This window comes from Nicotiana tabacum, chromosome 14 (genome assembly GCF_000715075.1).
Source record: "Nicotiana tabacum cultivar K326 chromosome 14, ASM71507v2, whole genome shotgun sequence".
In the NCBI taxonomy this organism is placed as follows: domain Eukaryota; kingdom Viridiplantae; phylum Streptophyta; class Magnoliopsida; order Solanales; family Solanaceae; genus Nicotiana; species Nicotiana tabacum.
This window is the reverse complement of record NC_134093.1, coordinates 4648356-4656347: the sequence shown is the minus strand read 5'-3', so window position 1 is coordinate 4656347 and position 7992 is coordinate 4648356.

The following is a 7992-nucleotide window of genomic DNA, read 5'->3' as shown; positions in this document are numbered from 1 at the left end:
ATTTTCTGGTGGTTTGCCTCTAATCATTTTGATTCTCTGTTTTTGTGTTTTACTTTTTGGATTTCTGTTGCGACTTCTAAGTTATATGCTATTTTCCTGAGCATCGGTTTTACTTTCTTTGAAAACCTTTTCTAGTATTGATAAGATCTGAATTTCTTTCTTTGTTGTTGCTTGTGCTCATGAAGATTATTACACTTAAGTTTTCTTACTATAACATAAACAATAACAGATTTTGATTTTAGGACCATCTTCTTCTTCCCATCTCTCTCTTTCCCTTTCTCTCTCCCCCCCCTCCCTTGTGTGTGTGGGTGCGTCTATTTCTTTGGACAGGTGCAGCTTCTTCCCGGCAGGGACAGACTATTTCCCGGTGTGTTCAGATTGTCGGCAAGTTTCGTAAATTCCGGCGACTTCCGAACCACTTCCAGGTGGGACACATCAGGACTTGCTAGTGCTCTTGAGCAGATCCGACACACTTCAGGAAAACTTGCTCCAGGTTCTTTCGTTCTATATCTGGTACTCATAGTATCGGTATTTTTATTGTATTTTTTCTACTCGCGGGAGTTGGTACCTCCCGTTTTCCAGTTTCCTTTTGTTATGTGAGTTAAATTGCTTACATCTTACCTCGTACTAGTTTATTTACCGTATTAGTGTGCCTGTTGTTGCAACTTGTATTCTTCTGGTTTGGTCTGTTGCCTTGTGTGATTGTGATTCCCCTTACTCTACCGTAGGTAGAGTGGCTGTTGTCTGGGATGGTCGAGTGAGGTCATGTCCTTGGGGGGAACGGGGGGTGGGGCGGGAGGTAGGGCAGGGTTTAGGTGTAGGCGGGAGGCAAGGGAGGTAAAGGGAACAAGGGTGTCTGTAGGTTGAGAATTGGGTCATGGAACGTAGGTACATTGACGGGTAAATCTATAGAGTTGGTGAAGATCCTCCATAAGAGGAGGGTCAATATAGTGTGTGTCCAGGAGACAAGGTGGGTAGGGTCGAGGGCGAGGGACGTGGATGGGTATAAACTTTGGTACTCAGGAGTCCAGAAAGGTAAGAATAGAGTGGCCATATTGGGTCGACCGCAGGTGGTTATGGCGAGGTGCATGGTGGCTTTGGTTTTGAGGAGAGGAACGGAGGAGGTACATCGTTGTTAGACTTCGCTAAGGTTTTTGGATCGGTGATTGCGAACTCTAGCTTTTAGAAGAGGGAGGGGCATTTGGTTACTTTTCAAAATGCGGTGGCGAAGACCCAGATTGACTATCTCCTCCTTGGGAGGTGTGATAGAGGGTTGTGCAAGGATTTCAAGGTGATTCCGGGTGAGATACTCGCGAAGCAACATAGGCTCTTGGTGATGGGCGTTGGTATTATGATAAAGAGGAGGAAAAAGGTTTACCTGAGGAAGACTGAGAATCTGGTAGGGAGCCTTAACTAAGGATAAAGCCCAAGCGTTGGAGGGGCAGTTGTCGGCTATGGGGGCTTGGAGGAGCAGTGGTGACTCGAGCACTATGTGGTCAACGACAGCAGACTGTATTAGGGAGGCTGCGAGAGAGGTGTTAGGGGTCTCAACGGGCATCTCTGGTGGGCATAAAAGAGACTGGTGGTGGAATGAAGTTGTCCAAGGTAAAGTGGAAGCAAAGAAGGCGGTGTGCCTAAAGTTAGTGGGGAGCATAGGTGAGGAGGAGAGGCGAGTGTGCATGGATAGGTATAAGGCAGCTAGGAAGGAGGCTAAGCTAGTGGTCACAGAGGCTAAGACTACGACTTACGGTCGTATGTACGAGGAATTGGGGGAAAAAGGTGGGGTGAAGAAGTTATTCCGGTTGGCCAAGTTGAGAGAGAGGAAGGCTCGGGATTTGGACCAAGTGAGATGCATCAAGGACGAAGATGGTAGAGTATTGATGGAAGATGCGAAGACTAAGAGGAGATGATAGACTTACTTTCATAAACTTCTGAATGAATAAGGGGATTGGGATATTGTGCTAGGCGAATTGGAGCATTTCGAGAGTCACCGTGACTTTGGGTACTGCAGGCGTATCGAGGTTGAGGAGGTCGTGGGAGCTATGCGTAAGATGAGTAGGGGCAGAGCAACCGGGCCAAATGAGATTCTGGTGGAATTTTGGAAGTGTGTGGGGAGAGCAGGTTTGGAGTGGTTGACTAGGTTTCTTAATATTATTTTTAAAGGAAAAAGGATGCCGGATGAGTGGAGGTGGAGTACGATGGTTCCATTGTATAAGAACAAAGGTGATATCCAGAGTTGTAACAAGTATAAGGGTATCAAATTACTGAGTCATACCATGAAAGTGTGGGAGATGGTGGTTGAAGCGAGGGTGAGGATGGCAGTGTCTGTATCCGACAACCAGTTTGGGTTCATGCCGGGTCGTTCGACTACAGAAGCTATACACCTTGTTAGAAGGTTGGTGGAACTATATAGAGAGAGGAAGAAGGATCTGCACATGGTGTTTATTGACCTAGAGAAAGTGTATGACAAAGTTCCTAGAGAAATTCTCTGGAGATGCCTGGAGGCAAAAGGTATGTCAGTTCCCTACATTATGGCGATTAAAGACATGTATGATAGGGCTAAGCCTCGGGTTAGGACAGTAGGAGGCGACTCTGAGCATTTTTCGGTTGTAATGGGGTTACACCAAGGTTCTGCGCTCAGTCCATTCTTATTCTTCCTGGTGATGGACGCGTTAACACACCATATTCAAGGGGATGTGCCATGGTGCATGCTATTCCATGATGACATAGTTCTGATTGATGAGTCGCGAGCCGGTGTTAACAAGAGGCTGGAGGTTTGGAGACGGGCTCTTGAGTCTAAGGGTTTCAAGCTGAGCAGGACGAAGACGGAATACCTGGAGTGTAAGTTCAGCGCTGAGCCAGGGGAAGTGGGCGTGGATGTGAGGCTTGATTCGCAGGTCATCCCGAGTAGAGGCAGCTTCAAGTACCTTGGTTCGGTTATCCGGGGGGAGGGGAGATCGACGAGGATGTCACACACCATATTAGGGTAGGATGGATGAAGTGGAGGTTAGCATCTGGAGTCTTGTGTGACAAGAGAGTGCCACCGATACTCAAAGGTAAGTTTTATAAAGCGGTGGTTAGACCGGCCATGATGTATGTGGCTGAGTGTTGGCCCGTTAAGAACTCACATATCCAAAAGATGAAAGAAGCAGAAATGAGGATGTTGCGGTGGATTTGCGAGCACACTAGGATAGATAAGATTAGGAATGATGATATTCGGGAGAAGGTGCATGTGGCTCCCATCGATGACATGATGCGGGAAGCGAGGCTTAGATGGTTCGGACATGTTCAGAGGAGAAGCCCAGATGCTCCGGTACGGAGGTGTGAGCAGCTGGTTACGGAGGGCACAATAAAAGGTAGAGGGCGGCCTAAGAAGTATTGGGGAGAGGTGATCAGGCAGGATATGGAGAGGCTCTAGATTTCCGAGGACATGACACTTGATAGGAAGATGTGGAGGTCGAGTATTAGGGTTGTAGGTTAGGAGGTAGTTGATTTGTGCCTTATTTCGTAACATGGTGGGACTAGCCAAGTAGGGTTTTTATCTAAGATAACTAGTGGGAATGTTGTGGCTTACTAGTTCGCTTTTCAGTGCAGGTCCTATTTACTAGCTATCGCTTTTGCTTTACATCTTTCTTCTAGATTTCATGGTGTTCCTATTTTTCTTATGACTGTTGTGGTGATACTAATATTTACTAATATCGTCTCCCTTTCTTTGCATCTTTCTTCTGGATTTTATGGTGTTCCTATTTATCCTATGATTGTTGTTGTGATACTAATATTGTCTCCCTTTTTGCCATTTTGTCTTTTTGTTTTTTTTGAGCCGAGGGTCTTTCGAAAATAACCTCTCTACTCCTTCGGGGTAGGGGTAAGGTCTGCGTACACACTACCCTCCCTAGACCCTATTAGTAGGATTTTACTGGGTTGGTGTTGTTGTTATTTCCGACCGAATTGGTCGCTAACAGTTACACGGTATTTTCCGCCAAACTGTACAACAAATATAGACGGAATATCAGTCGTAATTATTATTAATAATTGAAAAATATATTTTATGCAATTTTCGACCAATTCCGTCGGAAATTTGCGACTACTTTTTCCAGTCGGAATATGTCGGTCGGAAATTGGCGGTTTTTTAGTAGTGTTATTTCATCCTCCAAATCCAGTTTCATGTCCATGAAGGTGGCAGCTGTCATAATTTCTTTTAATGTACACCTTGTAATAACTAATATAAATATAGTTTTTCAAAACGTTTGTTCGGTTCATTCTTTAGTTTATTTGGACAATATAATAGGCATTTTTATTGACAAATATGAAACTTACATCTCTTTCCTAGACTCTACATGTGGGATTTCACTAGGTATGTTGTTGTTGTAAGAAAATTACTTCTCACACATCAAGAAACAAATGTAATTAGCATTTTAAAGAAGTAATCATATGTAATTAGCCTCTAATAGCTCCGTTTAACCTTCCTTGATTTACGTGTGCAGTCCGTGTCCTCTTTCCGGAATGTTTTAGGAGAAAATTGATAAAAATGAGAAATCATGCCTTCATACTCATTTGAGTTGACTACGGTCAATGTTTTGTGTAAACGGACCCAGATCAGTGTTTTGGCGGTCCTAGTGGGTTCGTATTGTAATTTGGGACTTGGGCGTATGCCCATAATCGAATTCGGATGTCACTAGCTTAATTTAATGTAATTTGTAGAAAACTAGTAATTTAAAGGTTTAAAGAATTGATAAGTTTGATCGTAAGTTGACTTTGTTGTTACCTGATTCAGATGTCTGGTTGTAAAATTGAAAGTTCTTAAGTTTCTTTGAAATTTTTGTTTGTTTTGGTGTGTGATTCGTGGTTCTAGGTGTTATTTTAAGGTTTTGATTGCGTGAGCAAGTTTGTATGATGTTATTATGCTTGTGTATATGTTTGATTTGGAGCTTGAGTGGCTCGGATGTGTTTCGGATAGGCTATGGACCATTTAAACTTAGGAAATATTGTTGGTTTTGGCTTCTTGTATCATATGGTGTTTTCTAATTCGCGATCGCGAATATAATCCCACGGTCGTGAAGAGTAATCTGAGCTGGGAAGGATTTTTCTCATCGTGAATGCAAGGATTTGGTCATGAATATGTAGCAGTGGTGGGTCTGCCCTTTGCGAACGCGGCCACTCCATCGTGAACGCATAGTGATAGGAGGCAGGGGCTGGGAATGGAACTCTTACTCTACACGAGCGCGATCCTAGTCTCGTGAATGCGAAGGCGAGGTGGGATAAGCCTACACGAACGCGTAGAGTTTGTCAGGATCGCGTAAGCCAACTGGGTAGTGCCCTTTGCGAACGCATCAGGTGTCTCGCGACGCGATAAACACCTGACGCCCAGTTATTTAAACTTCCAAAAATGGGGATTTCACCCATTTTTCACCATCTTCTCATTAGAGCATGGCCTGGAAGCGAATTTGTAGAGACATTTCATCACCATTTCATAGGGTAGGGTACTTTAACTCGTTTTCATCCCTTTCCATCAACATCCATTGATTTCTAACCTTAATCTATGTTCTTTCATGGTAGAAAATTAGGGATTTTGAAAGAATTGGAGGTTTTTTCTAAAATTTAGATTTATACCTCAAATTGAGGCAGGATTTCGAAACTAAACACATAATCGGGCTCGAGGTGAATGGGTAATTGGATTTTGGTCCGAATCTTGGGTTTTGACCAAGAGGGTCCTGGGTTGACTTTTGTTAACTTTTTGGAAAAAGTTTAAAGATCTTAACTTTACGTATTGTAATTGATTTCCCTAGCATTATTTGATGTTGTTAAGTCAATTTTGGTTAGATTTGATTGGTTTGGAGGCGGATTTTAGAGGAAAGGCCCTGGTTGAGCTTTGATTTGCTTGCGGAGCGAGGTAAGTGTTGGGTCTAACTTTGATTTGAGGGAATTAGGAACCCTTGTGCTATGTGCTATATTAATTACATGTGTAGAGATGTATATGCGAGGTGCCGAGTGTATATACGCCGTCAAAATACTTGTTTCCATGCTTTCCCGTATTTCATTAATTATTTTATTCTATTTCTTAATTTTTACACGTGTTAATTGCTTCTTATGCTTTAACTTGCTACTTGTCACTTATTATTCCCGTATTAAAATGTTGGTTTCTCCCATGCTTCCATAATTAATTGCTACTTGCCTTCTTTGTTTTACTTGTACCCTTTAACTGTATTTTATTTGTCTTGTCTTATTGCGTTGTATTAATTGTAGCATTTCTTGATTTGGTACGAGGTCCCTTTATGGCTTGTTTTAATATTCCTTTATCGCCGAGGTTCTCGTGCATTGAGTTGTTGAATTACTTACATCTATTGCTTTTATTTATGGATCGGGCTACACGCCGCAACGGGTGAAATAAGGGAGGATTGATATTGATATGGTGAGATCGGGTTACACGCCGCAACGGATTTTACATGTGACTTTGATATGGTGAAATAAGAGAGGATTGTGATATTGATTCTGATTATATGGTAGGATCGAGTTGCGTGCCGCAATGGATTTTACATGTTATTCTTAATATTGATATGGTGAAATAAGGGAGGTTCGTATTTGTACGGTGGGATCGGGTTGCGCGCCGCAATAAATTGTGTATATTGCATTCATTATTCAGTGTGTTGGCTTTTATTATTTTTGTATGAGATTCTGAGAACTGATAATTTCTGGTTTTACTGATTTCGAGGATTGAGTTTATTTTCATGAGTTAAATGCATTATTTTTCCTGCGTTTCTTTCTTGTTATTATTATTATTATATTGCATACATGTTATTGTAAGTGACCCCCTTAGCCTCGTCATTACTTCGTAGAGGTTAGGCTCGACAATTACAAAGTACATGAGGTCGGTTGTACTCATACTACACTCTGCACTTGTGCAGATTTTTGAGTCAGTCATAGCGACGGTCAGTAGATCGCTTGGATTAATGACCTGACGGAGACTTGAGGTATAGCTGCTCGGCATTCGCAGCTCTGGAGCCCCTTTCTGCCTTATCCTAACTGTTTATTTCATTTCATATAGTTTTACATTCCTTCAGACCATTATCTGTATTATTCTAGTTGCTCGTGCACTTGTGACACCAGTTCTAGGATTGTATCTAGATATTGCGGTTATTATAGTTTTTCTCACTCTATTTCAGTTATATTTCAATTTATTTAGATTAATTGGTATCAATTAATTTGATTTGTTAAAAATGGATAAAAACTATTATAACATTGGCTTGCCTAACAAGTAAAATGTTAGGCTCCATCATAGTCCCGAGAGTGGGAATTTTGGGTCGTGACAAATTAGTATCAGAGCACTAGGTTGCCTAGGTCTCACGAGTCACGAGCAAGCGTAGTAGTGTTTGGAGGATCGGTACAGAGACGTCTGTACTTATTTTGTAGATGTTGTGGAGTTTAGGAACAATTTCACTTCTTTCTTTCTCTATCGTGCAATTTTTTATATCATTGATGATTGAACTCTTTGATTTTTGTCCTCTCACAGATGGCAGGAACACGCACTGCATCGATAGCCGGACATGAGCCAAAGCCCCTAGTGGCAGCTACGATCAGGGGCAGAGGTCGAGGCCGGGGTCGCGCTAGCGGCCAAGGTAGAGGTAGAGCTCAGTCTAGAGCTCGAGCAGCAGCACCCGCAGTAGAGCCTTATCCAATTTCGAGGAGGAGGTTCCAGCTCAGACTGTAACCGTCGGACCAGCTCAGGTCCCGGAGTGGTTCATAGCCATTCCAGTACTTCAGGACGCTCTAGTCCATTTGGTGGGCCTTATGGAGAGTTTGGCCCAGACCGGTACATTTCCGGTGGGCACCAATAATTTCTCGGGCTGGGGGAGGAGCACAAACTCTCACTACTTACACCATGGAGTAGATGGCTCCCAAGTATCAGACTCCAGCAGCCCCGCCAGTTGGGGTGGCTCAACTGGTTATTGCGGCACAGGCCGGTGATAGGCCCGCTATGTCTTCGGAGGCTTTGTT